General features: G+C 40.0%; 1 long non-coding RNA gene across 2 annotated transcripts in view; it reads right to left on the bottom strand.

Moving 5' to 3' along the window:
* Positions 1 to 6770, bottom strand: part of LOC129059004 (uncharacterized) — a 30797-nt gene extending 24027 nt beyond the window's left edge. Inside the window, exons 1-2 of one of the 2 annotated variants that reach the window (XR_008524555.1) lie at positions 6431 to 6770; positions 6157 to 6348 (exon numbers count right to left, since the gene is read on the bottom strand). This is a non-coding gene — a long non-coding RNA (uncharacterized LOC129059004). The remainder of the gene's footprint in view (positions 1 to 6156; positions 6349 to 6430) is intronic. The other variant, XR_008524554.1, reaches the window with a different exon arrangement.
* Positions 6771 to 12292: the final 5522 nt, after the last annotated feature.

Below are 12292 nucleotides of genomic sequence, written 5' to 3'. Positions count from 1 at the left end.
TGTGCTGCCAGTGGTGCCTCTTTTTCTAAAAGAAATCTCTGGAGTGGCTCTCATAACTCAAACACTCTGGCCAGTGATCTACCTTCAGAAAGCCATCTCGCTTATGTCTATAAGAGAAGACTGTGTGCTCTGTGTCCATCTCCTTGCAGAGCTGCGTGAACAGATATGAGTTAAGGGCAGGCACTTTAATGTGGTTAATAATTTTAATCACACCTTGCAAAATGTTGTTAAATTTAGGTGACCTTTTTTTGGCTAGATGACATTTCTCTACGGATGACACAGTGTGAAGAGTTACATTCAGAAGTGACCTCATTGACCCAAGTAGTGAAACCAGAAAGCTGTCCAGTCATGGCAGTCAGTCCATCCATGCATATACTGACACAAAATGACCAATTGAGTTTTCCTGATATGCAATCATTCAAGGACTTGAATAGTTCTGCAGCTATGGTATTAGTTGGCAACAAAAGTGCACATAACATATCCTCATGCGCATCTTCTGAAAAATATATTACACAAAAATAAGCATTGTTGCCTTACCAACATTGGTAGACTCATCAACCTGGATCATGTACTGCGGTGGCTCATTAACTTTCTGTAGCAATTGTGCCTCAACATTCTCTGCTATTTCATCAAATCATCTAGTTATATGCTAGCCAAATGAGAAACACATGCCACCTTTTGAACTGCAGCCTCTCCTAAAAGTTCATGACATATGCCCTTAGCAGCAAGCAAAATCAACTCTTCACCAACAGCAAAGGGCTTCTTAACTTTAGCAATGTGGTTAGCCACTACAAATGACATGATGCTGTCAGTACAGACACATTTGATAAAATGGTGGCCTTCAGTAATTGCTTCTTTTCTTCTTGTTCATGCTTTTTGTTTTTCTTTTGAAAAACTCCAAAGTCTTGTTTAACACAGGGTGCTTTGTCTCCATGCAGTGAAGCAGTTTTGAAGGTTTCATGGCTTCATTGGATAGCCAGTCACCACATATTATACAAAGAGGGCTTGGAGAATGTGAATTATCTGGTGCAATGACCCTGTAATTTAAGTAGGACTCATGGTATTTTTTTTTTTTTTTTTTTTGAGATGGAGTCTCGCTCTGTTGCCCAAGCTGGAATGCAGTGGCATGATCTCGGCTCACTGCAAGCTCTGCCTCTCAGGTTCACACCATTCTCCTGCTTCAGCCTCCCAAGTAGCTGGGAATACAGGCACCCGCCACCACGCCCGGCTAATTTTTTGTATTTTTAGTAGAGATGGGGTTTCACCGTGTTAGCCAGGATGGTCTCAATCTCCTGACCTCGTGATCCGCCCGCCTCGACCTCCCAAAGTGCTGGGATTACAGGCATGAGCCACTGCGCCTGGCCAGTATTTTCTTTTAAAGGCAGCTTTCTTTTTGTTGGCAGTCTTAGAGTCTTCTGCTGTCTCATCATTGGGTCTTTCTCCCTTTTCAAAAAAATTCTCCATTGATGATTGTTTTTATTCATTTGGGCTAGGGTTAGCTTGTGGGCTTACCAAAACTGATTGAGACAAGTGTGCAGTGCAGGAAAGAGCTGCGGATGGAAGTGGCAAATAAAATAATGGGCAGGACACACATAGACTAAAATAAGTGTCAGATTCTGACTTAAAGCCTGCCATCAGATGCAGCTGTATAGTTGAAGTACATTAACTCACTTGCCACTATTAAGCCAGCCACCAGATGCAGCTGAATTATCACCTGCCACTCACTGACAGGGTTTTGATATGAGTCTGCAGGCCACTGATTTATTATGGTCTCTGGGCAGTCAAACCTCTCTGCTAATGTTAATCTGTGTTTGCAACCACTCCTCAGAGCTAGCATCACCACCTTAGCTCCACCTCAGATGGTCAGGCATCAGATTCTCATAAGGAGCATGCAATCTGGATCCCGCTCATGTGCAGTTCACAATAGGGTTTGCGATCCTATGAGAATCTAATGCCACCACAGATCTGACAGGAGGCAGAGCTCAGGAGGTAATGTGAGCAATGGGGAGTGGCTATAAATACAGATGAAGCTTTGCTCCCTTGCCTTTGGCTCACTTCCTGCTGTGTGGCGTGGTTCCTAACAAGCCATGGACCACTATCAGTTCTTGGCTCAGGGTTTGGGGATCCCTGCTCACATGATCTTTTCTCTGTGCGTATGCATCTCTGGTGTCTTCTCCTCTTCTTATAATGACACCAGTCATCTTAGATTAAGACCAATCCACATGACCTCATTTAACCTTAACTACCTCTTTAAAGGCCCTATTTCTAAATACAGTCATATTCTGAGGTGTACTGAGGGTTCAGACTTTAACACATGAATTTACAGCAAATGCAATTCAGCCCATAATACTTAATGAAATGCCTTTGCTCTATTTCTACTGTTATTTATTTTGTTTTATAAGAAAAGTTTCAGTTCCTGGTATACTGTGCACTGTTGAAGAACCTTTGCAGTAATTACAATTAATAAGTACTTTATTTTTATGTAGCACCAATGAACAGCTGAGGCCTATATATTTTTTCGTGTGAGTCAGGAGAGGACAAAAGAGGGTTAAAATCTGTATTAATGTGCTCACTAGACAAGAAAAGCAAACTTTTATTCTATAAGTGTTTAGTTTTTGATATCTTTAACTTTTGATGTTTTACTAAACTTAATTATTTGTTCATTAACTTAATAATGTTATTTAATAGAATCAGTGTTATTCATAATTTCATAAATACTTTTTCAACATCCTATGTACCAAGCACTGTGGTAGGAGTTATAAGTACAACAGTAAATAGGATATATGGGAAAGATATTTAAGAAAGCTATATAAATAAGATATCTCTTCCCTTATAGGTCTTTCAGTCTAGTGAGGATATGAAGTGGCAAGTAAAATGTATCAGCAGAGTATTATATCACGGATAGGTACAGAGCTCATGGAAGCAAATGGACAGGACTTTGCATCTGTTTGGTGGGAATTGATATAGACACTGAGAATTAGGGTTGAGCATAGAGTTCTTAAGACAAAAGTGATGGGTGAAAAGAAGAGGTGACCGTTCTCAGAACCACAGAGTGTTTACATCTGTGTGCTGTCTCCTTTAGAAACCCTGGGCCTGCTGCAGAAGCAGCTCTCATGAGGGAAGTTGCTGCATGGACTTTCAGGCCACTGAGTGACTCTTCTTGCAAAGAAATGACCCCAAATGCTTGAACCTTTGAACATGAGCTCAGGGAAGCTATTATCTATATATAGATCCTGCATATAACCTATGCATTCTTTAAAATTCAATCCAAGTAGCACCCCTACTTGAACGCTTCCTGAAAGAGCATTCTTTCACCCTCCACCTCCCTGTACCGATTAAGATCTGAAGGTTTGTTCTCCATGCCTGGGAACATTTCTGTACCTTGCAGCCTGAAAACCCACTGTACCTTTTCTTAACTGACTTCCTGGTTGATTTCCTCTTAACAATAGTAGCTGAATCTGAATCCCAGGCACCTCACACATAGTAAACACTCAAGAAAAATCTGCTGAACAGTGTTAGTCTTTCACAGTCATTCTGGGTCAGCAGCCAAAAGATCCTGTGTCCGAGGCCAGATTCCTTCTGTTGGCTCCATTCTAAGCTCAGCATGCCATGACTCACTGTTTCCTAGACAATGTCATTTGTTGGCATGGCTATGAAGCCCCGTCCACTTGTGGACTTTCCCAAGGACTTCAGAATCTCCCTTTAAAATCCCTTTCTCCAAGCGTTTCCATCACAGAAGCCTTAAGATCAAAGGAGTTATAGAATATTGTTACCCTGAGGATAAATCAACTATTGCCAAACATTTCCCAAATGAACTTTGCTTTCAGCATCTACAAAAGAGAAAACAATATGTGGTTTACTTTATAAATTTGGTGAAATAAAACCTAACAAGCTAATTTTAATGTAGCAGACATGAGTGTGATTTGAGTGGAGAACCAGAAAGATAGAATGATATCTATATGCCTAGTCCAAACTACCACTTTAGTGTCAAGGAAAGAAAAATCTCTTTGAACCAAAGCCAAGGAAAACTTTTCATAAAATCATGTAGGTCTGTTTCACCATTTTGGCCATACAAGAGCATCTTCTTTCATTTGTTACTGTTACTAGTTACTAGGGTCACAGTTGCTAACCTAAAAATAAGGATGAACACTTTTAGATAATTTTAAAAACAATGCCAGTCAGATAAATCAAGACATAATCACAATCATAGGCAAATGTACCATTAAGCTAATTAGAGCCCCTCACTAGTTCAGGCTTTTTTCAGGGCCTTGGGAGGGGCCCTAGGAATGTGCTCATGTGGTCATATAGTTTTATACAATTTGCTGAGAAGTCATATATTTAATCAAGTTGATTAGGACTGCTTTTTTTCTTTTTTCTCACTCTGACTTTATTTCTTTACAGTTCTCCTTGTATTGGGTGATGTTGGAGTAGCTAGACATGTTTTTGAGATGTGGCTTGGGGAAGTTGAGTTGAGGGTACTCAAATTTAGTTTAGCTTTAGTGATATGTATTTTATTGGTTGACAGTTATGTTATGAATGGTTCTGGTTTTACTAGCCATCCTGGTGTGAGACTGGCTCCCAGGTATACTCCTTTGCTTACTGTGCACACTCACTCAGCGTTCTGATGCAGAAGTCAGATTGTGTCCTAATATACACAATACCAAAATGATGCAGGTATGGAAGAGACAAGGTTGAAATGCACAGATCCAGGAGCTAGTCTGGGGAATATTATTCCAATAATCAGAGTGAAGAATCATAAGCAGATAATTCACTTTATATCAATCCTAGATAAAACCCCTCCCCTTCAGAAATATACTCAACAATACAGGGTCTTTGATTACAAATACTTTATAGTTTTTCCCTTATTTGATTGGAATGATCATGTTCAATTGGAATTTAATAATGTTTCATAGAATATCAGAATTTGTGTGTTTGTAGAGCATGTACCTGTAGTAGCATGACAAACAGTGAGTTCATCTGTATGTGATGCTGCATACTTTATGCATTCGGCTATCAATAATAGCTATTTTTATTGATAAATGTAATTTAATTTAATCACTTATATTTACATTGCTAATATACAAGAGTATTTCTTTCAAACCACACGTTAACACACACTAAAGGGCAACGCCGTTAAAGCAGAAGAGGAACTTTGGAAACTATGCTGTCTGAAAGGAAAGCAAAGCACTCTTCATTAACAGCTAGTGGGCTCCTAATTTCTGCCCATGAAGGCGTGTTCATACTGACAGAGCACCCCCTCAAGGGGAAGAACCATCTGCGCTAATTCTTGTTGTCCTCTTCTGAGCTAGTGTGCTCATTGTTCATACAAACTAGTGTGTCAACATTAAAGCAAAAAGGGAGTTGAATCAATAAATGACTTGGGAGGCTCTCATAGTTGTAATAACTATGGCGACAGAAGAACACTGGCCGTAATATTTGGTATTAGCATTGGTGTCTGGATCTGTAACTAAAAAAGCTTCTTCATTTCTCCAAACTAATAGATATGACAGATATTGCCACACTTAGCTCTACTTAAATAAATATTCTAAACTCAATCTCAAATCCACTAATGGAATTTCTGTTGCAGTCTCTCCTATAGTCAAAAAATAATTAGAGTAACAGAATAGTAGTTTTATACCAGATAGATATTTGAAGAAGAAATAGTCCTCATATATACTCAAATATTCTCAAAATGTTTCCCTTGCCCTCCCCCTAATACCATCATTTCTTTGTTTCAGGGAAATGGCATTTTAATAAAACACTTACTGTGATGTACCATTTACTGGGCAAGGGCAGCTGCCTGGCCAAGTTGAAAGAGCACAGAAGCAAAGACTTAATGCTTTGATCTAGAATCCTGGCTCCACAACTTCTCTGAGTCCCAGTTATCTCATCTATCAAGGGCTAATAATCCTTCTTTTTGAGGTTGGTGTGAGAATCAAATGAATTAATCCATATAAAAAGCCAACACACTGCCTATCCTGGAGCATGTATTTTAATTCCCATGCTCTTTGCAGCTTTGCCCATGACCTCTACTGAAGCCTTAAGACCCACAAACCTAGACATTAATTTGTATGCTAATAATCTCCCATGTTTGTGAGAGTATTTGGAGCTTTCATATTCATCTACCATTGGTAAGAGAGAGGTTAGCCAGCTTACCTGAGGTCCCACAGCTGGTCAATTACAGGGCTGAAATGGTGAACTGCAGGCCCAGTAGGCTACCTGCTCTCCACTCTCTCCTACACAGCCTCTCACATAGCTTTGAAGGGGAACAAGCAGTGCTTTTCAACAAAGGAAAGTGTGCTGAATCCATGAATTATTACTTTGGCCTAGAACATTTCAAAAGAAGAGCTTAAGGCAAAATTTAAAATTATAAGAGAAAATAACTCCTACTTCCCTGACCTGTTTTTTTATCCCAGTTATGGCGACTCACCTCCTTTGCTTCAGGCATCTTGCTTGAGTGCTATAGTGCATCATAGGATATGCTCATCATGGAAAAACAAACCCAGTACCCAAGGAGAAAAACCAAGCCCCCACTAGAATGTCAGTTCCATAAGGTCAGAGATTTTTCTATTTTGCTTAGTGATGTCTCCCAAGTTCTTATAATACCACCTGGAACATAGTAGGTGCTCTGGTGAACGAGTCAGTTCTATTGAATAAGAATGAGAATGTGAATTCTAACATCACAATGGAATCTCCGGCAACTGTGATCTGGCCCTTAGTCTGAATTCCCATAGCACTTAGGAAAGTTGGCCTGGAATTGCTGTCAGGGATTGGGTGAGGTGTCAGGTGGTCTCCATCTACACTGCAAACTCCTCTAGGGCAAGGGCTGGACCTTGTCTTTCAGCTCAATGCTAATCCCTAGCAGGTGTGTTTTAAACAGACACATACACATGCATGCATATATATATATATATATATATATATATATATATATATACGCTTTAGAAACTGATGTTTGTACAAATTTGATAGTAGTTTTATAGGCATATTTCTACATAATAGATTCAATTTGGTTTAAACCACAGTAATATGGGTACTCTAAAAAAAATTCAAAATGCCAATGATCTGCAATCTAGTCACCTATGTGTTGGTATCTTTTAACCAAAAGGCTAAGTACCTGTATTGGGCCATTTATGAGTCACTGTAAAGGACTATAAAGCACTATAAAGGAATAACCATGACTGGGTAACTTATAAAGGAAAGAGGTTTAATTGGCTCATGGTTCTGCAGGCTATGCAAGCATGACTTCAGCAACTGCTTCTGGTGAGGGCCTCAGGAAACTTACAATCATGGCAAAAGAAAAAGGGAGAGCAGTGAATGTCACATGGTGAGACAGAGATCAAGACAGAGAAGAGGGAAGGTCCCAGACTCTACAACCAGATCTCACATGAGCTAACTGAGCAAGAACTCACTTATCACCAAGGGGGATGGTGCTAAGCAATTCATAAGGAATCTGTCCCCAAGATCCATTCCCCTCCCACCAGACCCCACCTCCAACATTGGGAATCACATTTCCACATGAGATTTGGAGGGGACAAACATCCAAACTATATCAGTATCTAAATTGGAAGACTGTACAGAATTAAAGTCAAAGGAGATGGAGAGTTTTGAGGGCTCTTTCATCAAGGTATGGTGAGGCTTACCAGAGGCCACCTCCTGGTCAACAGTTCAGGGTCCCTCCTCCCCATTCCACCACTTGGCTATTTTTATGTTTGTGGTAACTATATTTCATGTTGTGGATAGTAGTTTAAATATGATGGCATTCTATAAAAAAAATTTTGAAAAAATGGTGACAAACTTTAAGCAAATAAATAATAAGATTTTTTTTTTAATTACATAAAAACAAAGCTTTTCCATCTAGTTTGGGATAACATTCTTCTATGGCTTCCTGGGTTGTTCCTCCAATGACTCTTTTTTGTGTGTGTGCCTTCTGAGTCACCTACCCTTGCCTTCTCCTATGAGTTTGGACACCATACTTTCAAAATAGAGGGTAGGATATCCAGTCCTTGTGATGCATTGGAGAATAAAATTTTTAAAATCAAAATGTCACAGAAAACAGAGAATGAGAATTTACTAAGTTTGTAGACTAACATACTGTTACAGGACTCCTTCGGTGCTGCTTCACCAGCTGGAAATCTCTGTGGCTGCTGTGACCTCTGCCTGTGGTCTTGCCAAGGCCTGTTGGGCTTACTCTTCCCACTCAGCCTGGTGGGCTGTACTCAGCTTGTGCTACCTGCCTGGATCCCACATCTGAACAGGGACTCGGTGTTCTGCTTGTGGCTAAACTGGGCATGCCACAGGCAGCTTTTGCACTGGGAGCTGGAGTCTAGATGGGGGGAATGCAGTGGCACCTGAAAACTCGGAGATGCCAGCAACTGTGGAGCCCCAAGTGATGTTACAGCTCTCGCCTGGTGAATCCTAAGGTCTAAGCTCCCAAGAAATATTGCAGCTTTTGTAGTTCAGCAAGCTGGCCAAGAGGGAATAGTGTCTAACTGCTTCACTTCTTTGAGCCTGCAGCTTGGAGGATGGAGGCATGTTACAGCTCTCCCTGCTGCCTGCAGCTTGGAGGATGGGGATGTGTTGTGTTACAGCTCATTTGTTCCTGCTAAATAGGGGCATGTGGCACCCAGTGGCTTTTTTCACTCCTGTAACTCAGTGAGCAGGAGTATGTGTTACACCCTTTTTGCATGTTCCGGGTTCTTGTCCTGTGACCAAGAAGAATGACGTACACAGACACTGGAGAGTGAGCAAAGCAGAGAAGAATTTTCCTGAGTGGCAGAAAAGCTCTCAACACAAGAGGGGACTTGAAGTGGATAGTCCTCTGTGTGAGAGGAGGCCCAAAAGCAGGTGGCTGTCTGTAAGGCTGAGTTTGGGGTTTTTAGGGGCTCAGGATGGGGGAGTGTATGCTGATTGGTCCATGGGTGGGCCTGGAAAAAGCATCATTATATTGGCTAAAAGGCATCAAGGAAATTCTCACTCTGGTCATGGGCTCTACCCAGAACTGGCAGCTTAGTTTTCAGGCTTCAGGCTGTCTTTGGCTTGGAGATCAGGTTTTACCAGGGACGCATCCCTGTCTGCCTAAGAGTTTGTCTATCTCCTGTTGCTATCAATATAGCCAATTCGACCAGCTATTTCCAGGTCAAATTATGTCACTACATAGTGTGGCATGTGAAGATTCTAACTATACCCAGATAGATTATTACAAGTATCACCTTCCCCATTCTTATTTTCTAGTCTCCAATAGAACATATCAACTGCCAATTCATCAGAAATACTACCAACAACAACAAAAAAAACCCCTTCAATCAGGAAAAGTTAAATTTATTAGAATTACTCAACAGGAGGAACAATGCTCTGACAGCATTTTAGTGTCTCAGAAGGAGGATGTTCAGAGAATTGGACTCAAAATGTTTAAAACTGATCTGACAAGGTAGGGAATGGACTGGAATTGGGCACAGTTGTTGACATAATAGAGTTAGTGGACAAAACAGGTGAGGGTCTTGCTAGAAAAAGCAAACTTGTCTGAGGAGTGATCTGCTGGCTCAGATGTGCAAACTGATGTCCTGAATAAACTGACTTAGAAGAATTTCCTTAAGCAAATGGCAAAGTTCTCCATGAGCTTAGTTTTATTTTCTATGTAAGAATTTCCTGGAACAAAGAGTTAAGTCATACTAATACAAATAATGTTAGTTCTCAAAAGAATGCTGTAAAAAGTAGAGAACTTCCTGGTAGTCTCAACTCCTGGAACAGTACCTAGTACAAAATGAGTGCACATAGAAATATATCTAGTAGTCAAAAAATATTTGTTGAGTTGAATGAAGATTATCTTGGTCCTAATTATAATGTTAATTAAGATAGACGTTGTTGCAGATTTGAAAATGCGCAGGAGAGGAAGCCAGGGATCTGAATTCTAGTAGTGATTCTACTACTAACTACTAATCTGTCTGAAACCCCGTTTACTCACCAGACTAATGAGCAAATTAGACTAGATTATTTCTAAGATCCCTTGAATTCCAAAATACACTATCACTTCCCACATTCACTTAGGAATATTTAAACCTCCTGCAGATACACATTTAACTGCTAGTGCACGCAGGCTTCAGTTGTTGCTTAGAAAAGATAATGCATTCTGAGATTAGGGCTGATGGGAAGAGATACCAAATTTTCACTTGGTATCTATTAATAGCAATTTGGGGATCAATGGAATGCCTCATGAGCCCCAGAACATGTAGGCATGGGATGCCCAGATTTATGATCCAGAGGAAAAAAATCCTTCATCTTCTAGTATTTCATTCCTAGAACCTTTGCTTCTTTCAAAATAATAATAATAATAAATAAAAGTGGTATTGCTATCAGTCTAGTGAGAACAACTCTCAAGAATTTTCTGTGCTTGAGAGTTGCCTAGATGATGAAACCCAGGAAAAATCAATGAGTGAAAGAGAAAACCAGCTAAAGGGGAAAAAATATCCAAGAGATCCAGCAGAGGATAATGAGGGCAGAGGACAGAGGCTATAGTAAGGGGAGGAAAAAGAGGATAAAGTTGATACAGATTATGTTTATGCAGAGCTATAAGCAGTGGTGTGTTGGTAAAACAGCTTTCAAATTTAAAAAAAATCAGATTTGTAGCATTTGCTGATTTCCATAAACACTCCCACTGTGGCCAAATTTATGCTTCCAACAATGAATAACTGGCTATCAAAATTCCTGACCATTTAATAACCTGCTCTTGTAAGCCTGTATGAGCTGGCCAGAGCAATGAGGTAAGTGAGGCTGACTGAGTAGTTCTCACTGACCAAGGGTGAGCTCCTATAGGACCCTCGGGATGGTGACTCTTCAATTACTGAAGACTTTTTCTGGGGTTTTCTTTTCTTTTCTTTTACTGAAATTCTCCCTATGCTTTGCTTTAGGGAATTGGTATTCATAGCCTATAAATCAAGGAGAGTTTTTCTGAGTGGGAACTTGAATAAATTGAAGTGGGTCAACTCTCAAGTGCCAGACACCCCTGTTACGAGGTTTAGATGACAATGACTATTTCTTCAGTGATCCTTGGCCACTCTGAGATGGGAGTGGTCAGGGAAAGAAAGGAATGGAATGTCAGTGAAACCACTTCCTGTTCTCAGCCTGCCCTGGGGCCTCACTCACTCCCAGCCTTGCATATCAGACCTTGGCCTTCCTGTGAAATGAACATTCCTTAGCCCTAGCTTCCAGGAATATTGAATGCTAGACTTGAAAATAAATTGATACCATTCACAGGCCAAACCAGAAGAAAACCAGGAAACATATGGCAAAAGAAGTTTTCTTCAAGAAATTATTTTCCATGTCATATTTGCATAAATTTGTCATGGGCCTGTCACTTCTATGAAGGGGGAAACCAGCATGACTCTAGCATGCTGGCATCCTGGTGCCCTTTGCAGCTAAGGTCAGACTGTTTCTCCTCTTGCTTCTTTTCTGCATTTCTTAGTGGACTCATGACCAGCACATTTGAAGTTACAGATGATTATATTCAACACTGTATGTGCTATGAGTGAGCAGCCTGAATTGCACAACAATATTTCATTTGGCTAGTATTTCAATTTGTTGAGTCATAAACCTGACAAGTAGCTACAGCCTACAAAATAGCATTTTCTGACTCAGTGCATGTGAGAGAGAAGTGGTAGCTAAAGATTCAGCACAGCAGACACTGTTGGCACAACCGTTTGACTTCACAGCCTTGCTCTATAATCTAGATTCTTCTCTACTTGACTCAATGGCATTGCTTTATAAATTCAATGTAAATCTCAGACCTTCAAGAACATATCCCAAAACACATGATGAACAGCATCTGGTATTCAGCCTTCTTTTCCTCTAACTATGAAAGTGTCCCACCAGGAAATGACAATAGCTGTCAGCCTATTAACTCATGAGCAGTTTGATGCCTTTTGTGTGAAGAGTACAAGTTGAGAAATGAATTTCCTGTTGCTGAAATTCTAATACTTAGAAACTCTTCAATGAACAAACACAAGTATATTCTTTGTATTAGTAGCGGGGATAAAAAGGAGTTTTTTTAAACCAAACAATTTAAGTGTTTTGACAAATGTCAGCATAGTGGGATAGGATCTTAGACTGTCAAACAGTGAGTTTTCCTTGTGTTGTAGTTTTTCAAGTGTCCATTGAAGAATCAAGAAATGCTGATTCTTCATTTTTCTTAATCTTTTTCCGTTCTTCTATGTTATCATAAAATGACTAATTAAAATGCTAATTTTAACTAAAATTAATGGCTTTCTCACCTGATGTCTTAACTATTGAAACATAT

The sequence above is a fragment of the Pongo abelii genome, chromosome 3 (assembly GCF_028885655.2).
Source record: "Pongo abelii isolate AG06213 chromosome 3, NHGRI_mPonAbe1-v2.0_pri, whole genome shotgun sequence".
Taxonomy (NCBI): Eukaryota; Metazoa; Chordata; class Mammalia; order Primates; family Hominidae; genus Pongo; species Pongo abelii.
This window is presented reverse-complemented; position numbering and strand designations above follow the sequence as displayed.